Here is a 17,494-nt window from a genome sequence, read left to right on the forward strand (position 1 = left end):
CTTAGATTTCGGCTAAACGAATTCGCTCTGGTAGCCGACATAAAAAAGATGTATCATCAAGTGATGGTAAATGAAGCAGATCGACGATACCAGTTGATAGTGTGGAGAAAAGACCCGTCTGAGTCCTTGAAATTGTGCAAGCTCAACACCGTTACTTATGGCACTGCACCAGCCCCATTCCTGGTCATAAGGTGTTTGAAGAGGTTGAGTGAATCCGCGAAAAATACATTCCCTCGAACTGCTAAAGTTATTGGGTCTGACTTTTACGTCGACGACATGTTAACGGGTGCTGGTTGCGTGGAGGGGCTAAAGACAATTAAGTGTGAAGTAACTCAGGTTCTTCAAAACGCTGGGTTTGAATTGAGTAAGTGGTTTTCAAACTTGCCTGAAGTTACTGCATCCGAGAGCACGGTTAAGCCAATAACACGTTCGGACTCTGAGCTGACAAAAACATTAGGAATCGTATGGGTTCCTAAAGATGACGTGTTTAAATTCGAAATTGATATGTCAGTCATGGGTCAAAGGGCGACTAAGCGGAATATTCTTTCGGTGACATCAAAGCTTTTCTTAGGCTTATTGGCTTATTAAGCCCGATCCTTATTAAATCAAAGATCCTGTTGCAGAAACTTTGGCTTAATAAGCTAGATTGGGATGAGTCGATTCCACTGCACTTGGAAACCGCGTGGAACAAAATTCAGCTTGACTTGTCCCAGTTAGAAGATATCTCAATACCGAGATTTGTGATGAGTGAGCCAATGTTACCAATTGAAATTCATGCCTTCTCTGACGCATCGATGAGAGCCTATGGAGCCTGCGTCTATAAGTCTCATTGTTGACTGCAAAGTCGAAAGTAGCGCCGCTCAAGACAAAGACGCTCCCCCGTCTTGAGTTATGTGCCGCTCACCTTTTCGTGGACCTCTGTCGCAAAATAAAACCTCTTATCGAAGCACCGATCGAACGAAGTGTATATTGGTCAGATTCGGAAGTTTGTCTTCATTGGACTCGTTCCCATCCATCGTCGTTGTCAATGTTCGTATCAAATAGACTTGCTGAGATTCAAGAGTGGTCAGAGGATAGGACGTGGCGGCATGTACCAACTAAACAGAACCCGCCACATATTGTGTCAAGAGGTGGAGACGTAAAGAAAACGATAGAATCAATCTGGTTCACAGGTCCATCGTTTTTAACGGAGCCGGAAGATAAGTGGCCAACGAGGCCCCGGTTGGATCCGTCACCAGAGATTTTGTAGATGGAAGCAAAGAAGAATGCGGTCGGACTAACTGCAATGGTCTCTACCTCATATTTGTTGGAAGTGATAGAAGGATTTTCCTCTTACTTAAAACTGCTGCGAGTGTTCGTTTACATGGTCCGCTTTATAAAGAAGTGTAAAAAATTAGTAGTTACTTTTGATAATGTACCTTCACCTGTCGAATATCAAGAAGCTTTTAATAAAATTGTCCAGATAGTTCAAGAGCACGAGTATCAAGAGGAAATTAAAAATATTCAAAAAAATCTTGTTGTTAGCCCAAGCCTACAGAAGCTAAGTCCGTTTGTCCATGAAACCTCTCAGGCTGGGCTTACCTTTTCGTTGTTGCGGGTCGGGGGGCGACTAGCTAATGCTCCTATATCGTACGATGCCAAGCTTCCATCATTGTTGACGAAGCGCTCTCAATTTGTCCAGAGCTATGTCCGATACTTGCGACAGCGTGTTTGAATAATAAACGCGCAAGAAGTCTGCAGTCAGATAGTACGGTCATGCATACGTTGTTTTAAATGCAAATCTCATCTGATGACTCAAATCATGGGAGATTTACTCTTAGATCGAATCCGTGCTCTCCGCCCATTCTCCATATGTGGCGTGGATTTCTGTGGCCCTATTGAACGACATTGAAAATTCGTGGCAGGCCACCCTACAAGTCCTACATTGCCCTCTTTGTTTGTTTTGCGTCCAAGGCAGTTCATTTAGAAGTAGTATCCTATTTATCAACTGACTCCTTTTTATTGGCATTTCAAAGGTTCGTTGGGCGCCGATGATGTCAACAGATCGTGCACTGCGACAACGCGACGAACTTCGTCGGATCGAGTCGCCACTTCGCGGCACTGCGGCAGCAAATCGAGGATGAGGCTGACGAACTGCGACAATACGCATCAAAAAAAAGGATGCGTATTTGCGTTCATACCGCCGCGGGCTCCGAACATGGGCGGACTATGGGAGGCAGGTGTGAAGTCTGCAAAGCACCTACTCCTACGAGCGGTGGGCAGCGCAAAGTTGACCGCAGAGGAGCTGCAGACCGTCCTAGTTGGAGTCGAGGCCGTCCTGAACTGGAGGCCCCTGGGCGCCCTCAGTCAGGACCCAAGCGACGGCGAGGCGTTAACTCCCGGTCACCTGTTGACAGGCGGGCCGCTCATCGCCTCACCAGCACCGCGGACCCCGGACCAGCAGGGTCTGACGTGCTTGCGGCGATGGCGGCTTGTCTCGTCAATCAAGCAAATGGTTTGGCAGCGTTGGTCCCGGGAGTACGTCTTGGGCCTACAGGCGCGGTCGCAGTGGCAGCGGGAGCAGGAGGACGCCAGGAAGGGCGATCTGGTGCTGGTCGCCGAGAACAACCAGCCGCCCCAGCAGTGGATCACCGCCAGGGTCGTCGAGACTCACGCCGGCGCGGACGGAAGGGTTAGGGTCGCTGACGTCAGGACTAGTGCAGGAGCGGTCTTCAGGAGAGTAGTCCACAAGCTGGCGAGGTTGCCAGTGGTTAAAGCCTGATGAAGGCCTTCAACGGGGCCGGTGTAGAATTAATGTAGAAGATTAAATTTTGAATTGTATTGAAGTCTAGTATAAGTTAGCATAGGGCGGAGCGGGAGCGCAAGAAAAGCTCACTTGCGCTCTCCCGTGAATTCGCCCCGCTCCGCCGCAATAGATAAGCTAGGCTTAAGTTCTTTTGGTAAAAATATAGCGAATTATATTGTTGAGTCGAACGCTTGTGAATTATTTTTCGTCGTCGTTTAAAATTATAGTAAACAGCCACCGTTTTTTCGAAAGTGTGAGGTAAACTAATCTCAGTAAACACTATGGTTGTTGTCCAAGTGCGTACATCCATACGCTTGCGTCGTAAATGCGCAATAGAAGATGGGCCAATCCTCTGGCTTCCCTCCGAACGTAGGTAGCTCAGAAGCTTTCGTGGCGCCTAGCTTGTAGCTCCTCCATTGGTTCTCGCCCAAGCAATCTCCAAGAGAAGGCGCTATATACGTGCACCATATAGAATATAGATTGTCAGTTGTAAGAGCTATAGGACATAGTCGGCCGATCCTAATAAAATTTGCAAATTGGATAAGATCCCTCAAAATGCAAGCTGTTCTAACTTAAAAAAGTCCAAAGTTATGCCAATTTCGATCGTTCTTCGACAGCTATAGGATATAGTCGGCCGATCCTTATGAATTTTGTACGCAAGATATTTTGAAGAAATATAAAAAGTGTGGAAAGTCCCAACCCTCTAACTTAAAAACACCAAAGTTGTGGCATTTCCGATCAATCAGTTATATGGCAGCTCTAAAGCTCCTATGATATAGTCGACCGATACACAAATAAAGTAAAAGTTGAAAGAATTTACTCCATATTTTCATGTTTATTGGACACATAAATGCACAAGCTCAAAAAAATATTCCCCATCGAATATACACATCCATGTATATAAATATGTATACATATGTACATATATGTATGTATGTGCTCGTAACACCAAGCTTCCCCGGTGGCTGCACAAAATTGGAAGCTGCGCTTATAGGACTATATCTTGAGTTAAAGAGTCGTTAGTCTGACTTTGCCGTATACCGACGTGTTTTTGGGATTGCTCTCATCTGCTCTCATCTGATTACCTATATCTTTGATACGAGTTTCCCCTTTTCGCGTATCATCGTCGGAGCATATTTGACTTACATAGTTCATTGAACCATTCACTTCTTAAAAACAATATTATTACTCAATATTACTTCTGCCGCGCTCTTCGAATATTCATATATATATTCCCTTCCTGAGTTCTATTCTCAGGTAGAGTAATCCCGTTACATCATTGTTACTCACAAGCGGTTATTCGTCACGGCGTATCTCTTTTGTGACGTCTTCTCTTCGACTTGCCTGATCCGAACGTGCCTCTCTACCACAAATTTCTAATTGATCTCTTCTCGCTCTCACTACAGTGGACAAATCTCAGTCAATAATGAGTCTAATGTGCACTGCTAAGAAATGCGAGTTTGGAGGATGCATCACTGGTGAATCGTATCTGTCCTGCTGGCTTTACAACAACTGCTCACATATTAAATGTGCTGGTGGTGGGCATAATGGACGGATAAGCGATCTTATCACAAAGAATATTGGTCTGACAAGGTGTATTGCCTGTAGAGAGATTGAGTCTGAGATGCGGACTTTCATGAAGCAGACGAGAAACGGCTTTTTAGATTTCCGTAAGCAATTTTCTGCACTTAATGAGCAATTCCTTACACTTGAGACCCAATTCCTTGGTCTCAAGTTATTAAGTGAATCTCCAAGGAGAAAAATTCCAAACAACAACCCGATGGGGGTCACTTTATTGGGTACTCCTGCCTCTCATGCGATTCATTCGGATACTTTTTTAACGCCTAATACTTCATCGCCTACTGTTGTGCCTGTGGAAGTGATCCATTCACCAAGTCTGCCAATGGAATCGTCAATGAGTCTTGTTCCACCTATTGTCCTGGATCCTCCATCGATGGAAAACCTCCAGGTTCCTGCGGCTCCGTCACCTAGGCTTCTCACTGGTGTGGCGCCTGAGTTAAAATCCTCTGGGCTTTCGCTGAGAGCTGTTGCACCTCGTAAAGCCATATTTGTATCCCGCCTCATGCCGGATGCCACTGTGGATGATGTCAAGAGTCACCTCTTAAAAAATCTTAAGGTAGCTCCTAATGATTTAGCGGTCTTTAAGTTTAATTTTAAACATAAGCGTAGCATATCCTCTTTTAAAATAGTAATTCCTGAATCCTACTTTGAAAAAGCACTTGATCCGTCAGCCTGGCCCGAACACAGTATTATTCATGAATTTTTAGCCAAAGATCCTCTAAATCCCAACTATGCCGATTCAGCTCCAAAAAACTGAGCAATAACGTATTTTCTTGCTGCTACCAAAACGTTCGAAGTATTCTGGGTAAATTGAGCCAGTTTTTTACTAAGAGTGCTTCTTTTGATTTTGATGCTATTGCACTTACTGAAACCCTGCTTAATTCCTCTGTCTCTGATTATGAAATTTTTGTTATAAATTCTCAATTCTCAATAATAAATTCTCAGCTGAACTAATCTCTTTCATCTTAATATCTTTCATCCTAAAACTCTATTGATGCTGCTACTGATTCTTTTTATGATGTAATCCATGATGCCTTGGAAAAATTTGTTCCTGTAGTTTCATCGTCTTCATCAACCAAACTGCCATGGTTTAATAAACACCTATCTCGTCTTTAGAACAGGAAATTTAGAGCTTACAAAATGTTTCTTAAGTATGGGTCTTTGTTTCATCAGACAAACTTTCATTTACATTCGCAACCAGTTTATTATTCTTAATAATCAACTTTATAAGCGTTACATCATGAATTGTAAGGCAAACTTCCGAAATGATCCGAGCTCCTTCTATTTGTTTGTCAATATGAAACGTAAATCCAGTCTTTTTCCTCCTTCTCTAACTTATAAAAATATTTCTGATTCTTCAGAACAAGGTATTGCTAATCTCTTTGCTTCATTTTTTCAATCAACTTTTTCGTCTGATTATTATAATTTAAATTCTACATACCCTTATAAAATTCCGTATATAAACAATATTTACTTGTCTAAATTTAATTATATTGATGTTTTTAATGCTCTTTCAACCTTGGATATCTCATTTTCTGCTGGTCCCGATAAGGCCCGAGCTTTATTCTCAGGCACTGCTCCGATATCTTATGCTACCCTCTTACCATCCTATTCAATTTATCAACTCCAGCCTGATCACAGCAAACGCCTGGTCAACCCGATCAGTCCCTCCCAGAATCCAGGTAAATTTAGTCAAAATATACATTCTTTGACTAAGACTCCGGGACCTACCGTTATTCCCGCGAGTTCAAGTTCGACGTAGTGGCCACATAACGCTCTACGGACAAACAAATATTTTCGGATGGAATCCCATGAGGATCAGGCCCATCACAAAGGGCCCGGAAATCAAGCTAAAATCTCGAGCTAAAGGCACAATCATCACGAGGAAACGAAGGAGAACCCCTTCGTTTGACATCATTAAAACGAAGACATAAACGACGCAACCGCACCGAAAGACGCGAATTGTCCACACACATCAGACAACACATGAAGAACCTATGGAAGGAAATCGTCACGGGATACTCATCGACCTGGACCCAACCTTAAAAAATTATGGACACACCGATGACAGATTTCAGGTTGTACAAGAAGAATACTTCTTGCTTCTGAGCGAAGAATCGCAATTGACTTCAGCATCAACACAAAAACCCGCGATCGTACCGTTTGTAATACCATCAGTAGAAATTCCAAAGTTTGACGGAGACTACCGACATTGGCTACGATTCTAAGAAATTTTTACGGAATGCATCCACAATCCAGACTAAAGCGATGCAGTAAAATTCTGTCATTTGGAGAATCATGTAACAGGTGAAGCAAAAAACCTAATCTCAACGTCAATTGGCGGACAGACCAGTTACCAGGATGCCTGGCAACGACTAAAGAATGGATCCGTGATCCAAGAGCTTTTCGGACACCCCAGAACAAATGGACCAGCGGACCAGCTCACAGTGGTCGATTTGGCCTTTCTAGCAGAACAAAACTATTTACAAGAGACTGGTACGCTTATTGTTTATGAAAATATTTACTCAGGGGTTCCTCGAACCCAGGGGGTTACTCAGGGGTTACTCGAACCCAGGCCCTCCGTGTTCCACGACGCTCTCCACTCGGCCAACCTCGGACTTTGTTGCTTTAGGGCAAATTTTGATGTAATTCTGCTTTGTGTTTCAGTGTCTCATGCCTTAATGAGAAGACTCACAAGATTGGTACTTCAACCGACCCGGTTCGACATTTCTTTCAGAAGTTATTCAAGAAATTCGATTTCTGTATTTTTTTCTTGGCAATCCTGAAAAATTATTGTTCTACAACTTTTTGAAAAAGCTGTAAAAATATAATTTCTTGAATAACTTCTGAAAGAAATGTCGGACGAGTCGGTTGAGGTACCAATCTTGAGGTACCAAAGAAAAACAAGAAAGGAAAGCTAACTTCGGGCGGAGCCGAAGTTGATATACCCTTGCAGTTGTGCCATTTCCGATCGTTCAGTTATATGGCGGCTATTGGATATAGGTGGCCGATCCCTATAAAATTTGGCCAATAAGATTATTTTGCCCAAAATGGAATTTGTATCAAGTCCCATCTTTCTAACTTAAAAAACAGCAAAGGTATGCCAATTCCGACCGTTCTATGACAGCTATAGGATATAGTCGGCCCATCCTTATGAAATTTTGTACGTAACATATTTTGGTCAAATATAACATGTGTGGAAACAAAGTACAAAGCGAACAAAGTACAAAAATAGTGTCATTTTCGACCAATTTTGAAAATTTCAATTTTTCAATTGGTCGAAAATGACACTATTTTTGTACTTTGTTCGCTTGTGCATTACAGAGATTTGATTTAATCTGCACATATTATATATCCACGTAAACGTTACTTCAATACCTGTCAATCAATATCCTTTTTTTGTTTGTAAACAGTTTTTTTCATGAGATATTACCAAAAAACTGAAAAAGGACCTCAAAAACACGATTTTCAAAAATATCTCAAAAACGGTTCTTAAGAAAAATAAACGGATGTCATTTTCGTGTTCTCCGACCCCAAATTACTATAAAAAACACTTTTTTATGGAGGTTCATTTTTGGTGTAAACTAGTGTTATAGCCAACACCGTTTTTGGGCCAAATCATGGATTAAAAGCTAAAAAAAAACCAGGCAAACCAACTCCGCCAATACTTTTCTAATATTTATTATTTTATATCGCACACCCAAAATAAATTTTTACATTCAACAATTAGTTTAACTAGAAAAACTGAAAAAACGTAATTTCCAGTTTTTTTTTTTAATTTTTTATCTTTGCGCATTTATTTTTGATATAATACATGTTTATTATATGATTGATCGGATATGCCATAACTTTGTTTTTTTTTAATAAGTTAGAAGCATGGGACTTAGTACATATTGCATTTTGGGCAATCTTATCCGATTTGCTAAATTTTATTAGGATAATTGGCTTAACTTTGTTGTTTTTGAAGCTAGAATGATGGGACTATCTACGGTTTCCGTTTTGGGCAATCTAATCCTATGTTTCATAAGAATCGGCCAACTATATCCTATACCTGCCATATAACTGAACGATCGGAAATGGCACAACCTTTCTACCTTTCTAAAGATGCTTGGTGCTTTTTTCAATATTTATACCCTTGCAGAGGGTATTATAATTTTGGTCAAAAGTGTGCAACGCAGTGAAGGAGACATCTCCGACCCTATAGAGTATATATATTCTTGATCAGGATCACCTCCTGTTCGATATGAGCATGTCTGTCTGTCCGTCTGTCTGTCTGTTTCTACGCAAACTAGTCTCTCAGTTTTACAGCTATCGAGTTGAAACTTTGCACACACTCTTCTTTCTGTTGCAGGCAGTACATAAGTCGGGATCAGCCATCTATATCCTATAGCTGCCATATAACTGATTGATCGGAAATGTCATAACTTCGTTGTTTTTAAAGTTAGAAGGATGGGAGTTTCAATGGAAAATAACCTTCGGTTCCGCCCGAAGTTAGCTTTCCTTTCTTGTTTTATTCGAAATGTTGTCGATGGTGAAATTCTCATAAGGATTGGACAACTATATAGGATGAGATATATATAATAATAATATAAGCTTCTGCTAAACTGCAAGGGTATATCAACTTCGGCTCCGCTTGAAGTTAGCTTTCCTTTCTTGTTTTTTTTTTAGAATTTATTATATAGTGGAACTATCATAAGGATTGGCCTCTCATCTGTTAATTTGTTAAAAAAATTTGGTGTCCCACAACTACGAAACAATTTTGGATTTTAAATACATTTTTGGGCAAATTTTTAATTAAAATTTTTAAACTAACCAAATTCCAAAACCTTTGTAAATTAAAAATACGTATAACTTCAGAGCCACTGAAGCTATCGAAAAATTCTTTACGTCTTTGGAAAGGTTTTTAATTATTCCACCCAAAATATCTGATATCAATTTTAGTGACGAAAATATGCTATATAGGTGTACAAAAACAAAAGAAACACTAGAAAAACAAAAAAAATCAGTCAGTTCAATTTTTTAAGAACTTTATGAGATTTAAGCGTAGATTTGAGTTCAATTAAGGAATTGTTTTCGATTGAAACCTCAAGAGTGGGATAATATGGATCCTCAGGGTAAGAAAGGGGAAAAGTTCTGGAAAGAGTAATTCCATTTGGATCAGAAACGAAACTTTAGTCCAACAGCCGACCCTAAGAATTTCTAACGTGGTTAATTTGCCCGAGTGACATGTCGAACATGCCCACAGGGAAGTCGTGGTGGGAGTTAAGCTGTAAAGACGGTGAATTTTCAACATTTTACCACATGAGTTCTGGGATATTTAAGTCACCCAGAGCTATCAGCTGGTCACCATTAGACAGACAATCAAAAACCAAACGAAAAGCGGACAAATGTTGCCAGTATGTTGGCGGTTCGGATGAAGGTGGTATGTAAGAACAGGTAACATACAAAGATTTACCGGAAAAAATTATTTGAATGCAAAGAAATTCAAAATCACCAAACTCTTGTGATTTTATCTCTTCAGAAGCGAATTTAGAGTCTACAGAAATTAACACACCTCTTTCCCTTCTCAGAGTTCTATCACATCTACAAGTGGTGTACCTACTTGGAAAAACTTCGGAGCTTAAGATTTCCGGCTTTAACCAAGTTTCTGTAAAGACTATAATGTGAGATGCAAAGGAAGAACTATCAGAATATCGTTTGGGAAGTTTACTACGTAACCCTATAGTATTCTGATAGGTAAGTGTTAGTGAAGAAATTAGTAATTTGAAACTGAGGAAGATGAAGTGGAAGGTTGGTCAGTGGCCGTAACATGTGGGAGTTTTACACCCACAGGTTTGGTTATTTTTTTCTCCACCGTACTTGGCTGAGGTTCTTGGACGCAAATGTCCTCTGGCCAAAATCTGGCGAAACAAATCGTCTTGAACATCTGCAAGGGCACACGTATTTTGAATGATGACGTGTGACTGGTGTATGAATATTTAACTTTTGTAATATCCACCACCTTTATGTCGGCTTTTGTTTTGGCTTTGATATAAGCCGAGATATCAATCTCAGAAGTATCAGGGACAAGCCATAAAACAAAAATTTGTTTTGATAGTGGGATCACCTTCATCCTTATATATATATCACTATAATGGTGGACAGATCCTCCACCACTCTAAATGGACAGCCTTCGTCGTGAAACAGATGAATACGCTGATTTAACACTTTGTTGTTGCGAACCTCCGACTAATACCAGAAAGGACCGCAAAACACAATGCCAGTTACATCGAAGACCTGATAACCTTCCACTTTCTTTTTTGAAAGATCGTCCATGCTTTAACAATCACGGCTTCGTCCAAAAACATTTCACGCATTTATTTGTTGCCTCTAACAGGGATGAGTTCTTGAGTCGCCTGTCTACTCGATGCAATTCAATCTGATCTAAAAAAGGGGATAACGAATCCAGCGAGCTGGAGGAGGCAACCATTCCTTTTGTCTGCAACATCCTTATTTCATCACCCAAATGAGCGCGCTGTAGAGCCCATAAAATTCGCTTGAGATCATGCACGGTAATTTCTTTATGACGTACCCGTTTGAAGAGCTGAAAATGAGTTTGCATGTCGCCATGAGGTCTGTATATGGCGACTTAATCAATTAAATTGAAAGGCGAAGCTCTAAAGCTGGCTTTTAGAGTACTATAGTCGCAGGCCAGTCCTCCTGTACCTTCTGTTAACCTTCTGATCTGATAAACTTAGTAGGAAGGACCCCAAGAGACAGGATGGAGCTAGATTTTGCGACGAGGCACATAAAGCCACTACATGGAAAAACTCTGATTTTGGGTGCTTGATAGGTGGTCGTACAACCACGCTAATAATGATAAGACGGAACTTCGGGACGGCTTCGACGTAGACTGAAGAGCAGAAAAAGATCGGGGCAACTGGTTCGTGGAAGGTTCCCAAGCCAGTCTTAACGTCTTCGTGAAGATGCTGCCGTCATCTAAAGCTAAATAAAACTCCAGATCCTCTGCAGGCACGCCAGCCAATACGCTAGGGATATTGGAGCACCACTTCCGCAGCTGAAATTCGCCCTTGGAGAGAAATGCTGAAATTTTCCCTAAAATGCCAACAACCTCTTTCTTGGTATTGCCACCAGAAAGAAGATCGTTGAAGTAAAACAGATAGATGCTCGCACAGATAGATAGGCAGCCGGCTTTGTTAGATATGTAAAAGATTCCAATTTATATGTTTGTAGCTCATACAGAGAGGAATATCGGCACAAAATGCACTGTAAGTAGCTGACGGACGAAGCCATCAGTTTTTAAACTTGAAAAACTCTTATTTATTTGAGGATAATCTGGTTTAACTAACTATAATAAATTCAATACAATTATTTCGAGTTTTCCCTTAAATCCAAAATTAAAACATGGTATGATCTACTGATTTCAATAAGAAAATAAAAATCTTCCTTAGGAAAATGTGTGGGGAAAAATCATAGAAGCACAAAAATAAATGTAGAAAATCGTAGATTTTAACTTAGGATGAGTATTCAAAAGATACGGAAGCAGCTAGATGCCTTTTTTTAATTTTAGTTGGTACACATATATTTCAAAAATGATATGTTTTAAAAACAATGATGGTCAACGCAATAACATGGCCTACATAATTCGATATATGGTAAAGTTTGATCAATTTCTTCTCTTAGGTGTACCGCGGAAACTGTGGGTGATGGTACCTAAGTTTGTTCTGGACTTTGGTTCAGGGAAGCATAATGGTTATGGAGCCGTTGAAATTTTGCATGGAGAAAAAAAAAGAAAATTTTCGGTCTGGGTAATCCAGATTGCAAGCAGACTTGCATAGAAAACCTATCCGAAAAGAATCCTGCGTCACCTATAACAGACAGACACCGGAGACCTTATTTTCCACAGCTGCAGCTGGTTCTCCAGTTTTAATGTGACTAGGTGTACCTGGGAGCCAGAATCGAGTAGCACTTGGAAGGGCAGTAAAATACCAGAGCGGTTCCGAACTAGAATATTGGCAGTGGCTAGCAGCACCACATCCCCAAAGCGATCCTTGACGACGAAAGAATTGACGGCAGCGGGAAGCTGCGACGTTGGATACGGAAACCTCGGGAGAGGGGTGTTGGTCTTGAATACCAGCTGGCAAGCTGCCTTCAAAATGCAGAAGACTGATGTCTGAGTCCTTGTGACATCAATAACCTTCTGCAATAGTACTTGGATTATGATGCAGCTAGCTCGTTGTGCTCATGCTTGCCAGGGCTCGCATATGCGAATTTTATCCAAAAATTGATGAAGCCTCGTCGCCGATGCGCATTCTACGGCCCTCAGATGCAGCATCTCATTAAAATGAGGGTGACAAGTTACTTGTGATTACTGAACTTTTTGTTTAGCCGCTTCAAGGCAATGTCATAGCTTTTAATGTCAAAGATACATAAAAGCGACATGAAACGGGAATAGATATATAATATATATTTTAGAAAAGCGTGGATTAGTAGCTTGCAAAGAACACCAACTCCTCGTTGCTCGTTACAGGAATAATAATAATTAATATCGGAAAAATCATGGGCTTGACTGTGCAGTGAAGCTCACTCAATGGCAAAATAAACAAAGCATTCTTTTCATTGTTAACTTTCTATCGCATTAGAATACAGTGGTTACATTACATATTCAGAAATAGTAAAATCTCACCACGAGGAAAGTTTTGATGCAACTGACTTCTTTATTTGCGTTATACAACAATAGTTAAGCGCTTTTGTTTTGACCAATTGCGATCAAATAGATGTTTGGTTAGCCAAAACGCATGAACTAGCGAGGAATACGTGAAGTAGCTAAAGGTCTAGCAAGTCAAAATAGCAGGAAAACAAAGCTAATGCTTACGAGCCAAAGTCTGGCCGCAATTTCGGAAGTAGATCTATAATCAATTTTTAGAATTGAAAATTTATTCAGACTAAGTATGAAATGCTTGGAATCTCTCGTATCTTTTTCAGAACCTCTCACCTCAACATAAAAAAGAGCTTCGACAATGAGCTCTTGGTTAGGCATGGAGTTTTTTATTGAAACATAATCTTGTAACTTATGGTATTATATCTTCAAATATTCAGAATTGTATTTTCAACTGGGAGCGCTAAGCTTGAGGACTTCAAATTGCTTTGGGTATGGGTAAGCTATGGGTAAAGACCACTCAGATAAGGAAGAAGCTGGAAAGAAAAAGAAGTCAAGAAAGATAAAAAAGTCAAGATAAAAGAAGTCAAAAACTTATAAGTTTGCAAGCAGAAGGCGAAAGTCGGGGATCAGAAATGATGGAGAAAGATCGGAAGAGTCAAGAGCGAGGGGGTTAGGATTTACAAAGTACAGTATTAGATGCTGTTAAAGGTATGCAATACGAATTGCTAACGCAACTAACAGATAAAATGTTCCTCATTCTTCAGTCGAATCTAGTAGCCAGAATTCCCCAACAGCCACTTCATAGGTCTACAGACTCAAGTCCTTCACTTCACTTTGGCCAGGTGAATGCGGGGCAAAATCTATCGCAGGCTAACATCTCTCTTAGGTCGAGCGCCATAGAACTTTCACAAAGGCCAGATAAGGTGGCACATATAATGAATGGATCGAAACTCCGAAAGCGTAAATAATAAGTACACGCTTTAACCGGTTAAACACTCGATTCAAAGTTCGATGTTATGTGTGGCAACACAAGTGCTTTGTTTAAGGGTAAAGCTAACTTCTACTGACTTCCACTGACGATATCATAAATCGGTGCCATCTGTAAAATGGACCGAATTGTGTGCCGCACTTCGCCGTCAATTCAGGGATACTAGAACGGATGTTGATATACGAGAATTAATTAGAGATCGCAAACAGAAAAAAAGGGAGAGTTTTGACTCGTTTTATGACGCCGTGGTTCAATTAACACGATAGCTCCCTTTAGATGACATCTTTAATAGAGCTTTTACGACGAAATTTGCGAGCTGAGATGAAACACGAAATTTTAAATATCCCAACGGAGTCGATCTCAAAGCTTCGCGAAATATGTAGAAGGCGGGAATGCTTTCTAGAGAAGGTAAAACGGGATCAGCTATATAAAATGAGTACTCCATTTAAAAGCCATGTCTCAGAACTTCTTCAAGATCAACATAAGGAGTCTGAATCGGTATTCTTTGAGGACGAGGAGGGGGCCATTGAAGCAATGGCATTAATATGCTGGAACTGTTGCTGTGTTTTGCTACGGATGTAGGGCACGCAACATTTATAAGCCATCATGCCAAAGATGCCAAGAAAAACAAGCAGCTGAACACCCAAGCCGCCCGTTCTCGGTGTGTGTCAACTGAGCGACAAATACCGAAAACGAGCAACTATACGTCACGTTAAGAATAGTCCTATCAAGGACTCATTTACACCTGATATTGTTCCTGAAAAGGGATGGCATCAGAAAAACAAATTTTTTGTCGCACCGTATTGATGTGGGGAACTGGGGATTTTAGAAGAATCAGATAGCGCCTGGTCCTCTCCAGGTGCAAAAACCTGGTAAAGTCAGACTTTGCATCGACAGCAGGAAAGTAAATCGTTTTAAGTTTCGGACACCTTTAAAAACCACATAAAGGTTCTAAAGACAGTTGCGGATTGCATTCAATCTGCCGGGTTAACAATTAATTTTCTGAAAAGTCTTTTCTGAGTTCAGCAGATCAAATATTTAAGGCACGTTATCGGGGAGGGCGAAATACGCACAGATCCCGAAAAAGTGGCTGCGATTGAAAAATTTCCGTTGCCGAAGACCTTGCAGAGCCTGAGAAGTTTTCTCGGAATAGTGGGTTGGTACCGTAAATTCAATGACAATTTGGCCATTGACATTGAGAACTATAGCTAAAAGGTAATTCACAATGACAGAAAAAGGACATCAGGCATTCATTGATCTAAAACGCATGTTATGCACTGCACCCATCCTTAGAAGCCCAGATTTTACTAAGCCCTTCTACATCCAGTACGATGCCAGCAAAAGTGGCGTAGGCGGAATAAAAAACGGAACAGGGTGATGAGAACCCGATCGCATTCGTTTCTAAAAAACTTATTAAGGCTCAAAGAAACTATTCAGTAACCGAACAATAGGGTTTGGCTGCAATAGTAGGCGTGAAAAGATTTCGACCCTATTGAGAAGGCCTACAGTGGTTAATGGGCCAACCGGACCTCAATTACCGGTTGGCGAGATGGGATCTTAAACTTCAGGGAGTTAAATTTAAACTTTTCTTTATCTTAAAGCGAACGGACTTTTTTTTTGTGCGCACTGCGTTATTATAAAATCTCATATTAATTAACTGTAAAAATTCTGGTGTTTATTTTTATTTACATTTTAATAAACCAAATTTTTTATTTTAGTCATCCGTATGGCTTCGCGTGTGCAGTGATATATTTGGAGGTTTTCTTCCAAACATAGCCGTGCTCTGCCTTTTCATCTTTTATGGAGTTGCTTCTTTTCTCGCTTAATAGAGATTCTTATCTCTATTATTTGCAGTTCACTAACCCACACTAATCGCTCTCTTTAATCTCCCTTTTTCGTTTCCCTGGTACAGTGGTTCAAGGAACGTCAATAATAAAAACAAAAAATAGTAAAAAATTTTATTATCGTTGTTATTATTAAAGGTAGAGCAGTTTACAAAACTAAACTAACTTAGTGGGTATAGCACTGGCAGCGGGGCCTTTGGCTTTTAAGTCTAGTAGATGTCAATATTTAATACATGTTTTAAGTCTTAGGTTATAAATAGCGTAGGTCTATGAGCGGAGGTTCGTAACCCACGAACCCATCTACTAGACTTAATTACATTTTAGCAAAAATTATCTGATTTTGGTGTTGGGATGGACTTTATATTTTGTGGAAAAAATTTGATTCTTTTGGAAAAGATTATTTGAAGGTTATATGTGTTTAGATCGTTGATTGGGTTAAGTGGGTTTGTATTTTTAAATATAGAGTGTTTTATAGGAAGGAATGATGGGCATGAGTTGAGAAGGTGGGATATGGTGTTGTCTCCTTGGCGAAAGAGGCATGGGAATGTTTGGCTCTGCTTGAAGTAGTGTTCGTGGGTAAGTTTTGTGTCTGAGGCGTATTGTTTTTATTTGGTCGAGCCTGCTTTATTTTGGGTTAAAAGAGGTTATGCATTTGTCGATTTTCGTGTTGTCTTTGTTTATAAATTTATACGATTAGCTGCATTATTCAAAGTTTTTTCGCTGTCTTGTCGAGAATTCTGACCTTAAATGTTTGTTTATGTCTGCTAAATTTATGTTTGGGGTGGAAATTAGAGGGGTTTTCGCTGTTGATTTAGCGGTTTGATCGGCTAGCTCATTGCCTGCTATGCCTACATGGCCAGGAATCCACAATATTTTTATTCTTGGTGCTAGCTCTGTTAGAAGTGATCTGATTTTGTTTGAATAAAAGTTGTTATTGTTAGTGTTTGCTATAGAGTCAACTGCTGAGAGGATATCAGAGCAAATCATGAATTTACCCCTCAAACAATCAATCAATCAAACTTGATCATTTGCTTCTTGGATGACTATTATTTCGGCGAAGAGTACTGATAAGTAAAGAGGGAGCATACAATATTTTATAATGTTATTTTCTGTTGGACTGCGTACGTTATTGTGGAATTTATTTTTGATCCCTCTGTAAATATAAACATGTTTGTAAACTTGGGATGTTGCTTGTCTCTTATGGATTCTGAATGTTGTATCTATGAGATTGGGGAACCCCCAGGGTGGATTGAATTTTTGTAGTTTTTGTGATTGGTATGGTAAGTTTTGTGATTGTTAGAGTTAACAAATTTGTGTATGAGTGTGTCTCTGAAAAAAATTAAGTTCTTGCTAAGTTTGGCTGTTTGTAGGACTCATTTTAGCATTTTATTTAATTATTTAATAATTATCCAGCTTTAGAGCTTCGCCTTTCAATTTAATTGATTAAGTCGCCATATACAGACCTCATGGCGACATGCAAACTCATTTTCAGCTCTTCAAACGGGTACATCATAAAGGAATTACCGTGCATGATCTCAAGCGAATTTTATGGGCTCTACAGCGAGCTCATTTGGGTGATGAAATAAGGATGTTGCAGACAAAAGGAATGGTTGCCTACTCCAGCTCGCTGGATT

This window comes from Drosophila ananassae, chromosome XR (assembly GCF_017639315.1).
Source record: "Drosophila ananassae strain 14024-0371.13 chromosome XR, ASM1763931v2, whole genome shotgun sequence".
Taxonomy (NCBI): domain Eukaryota; kingdom Metazoa; phylum Arthropoda; class Insecta; order Diptera; family Drosophilidae; genus Drosophila; species Drosophila ananassae.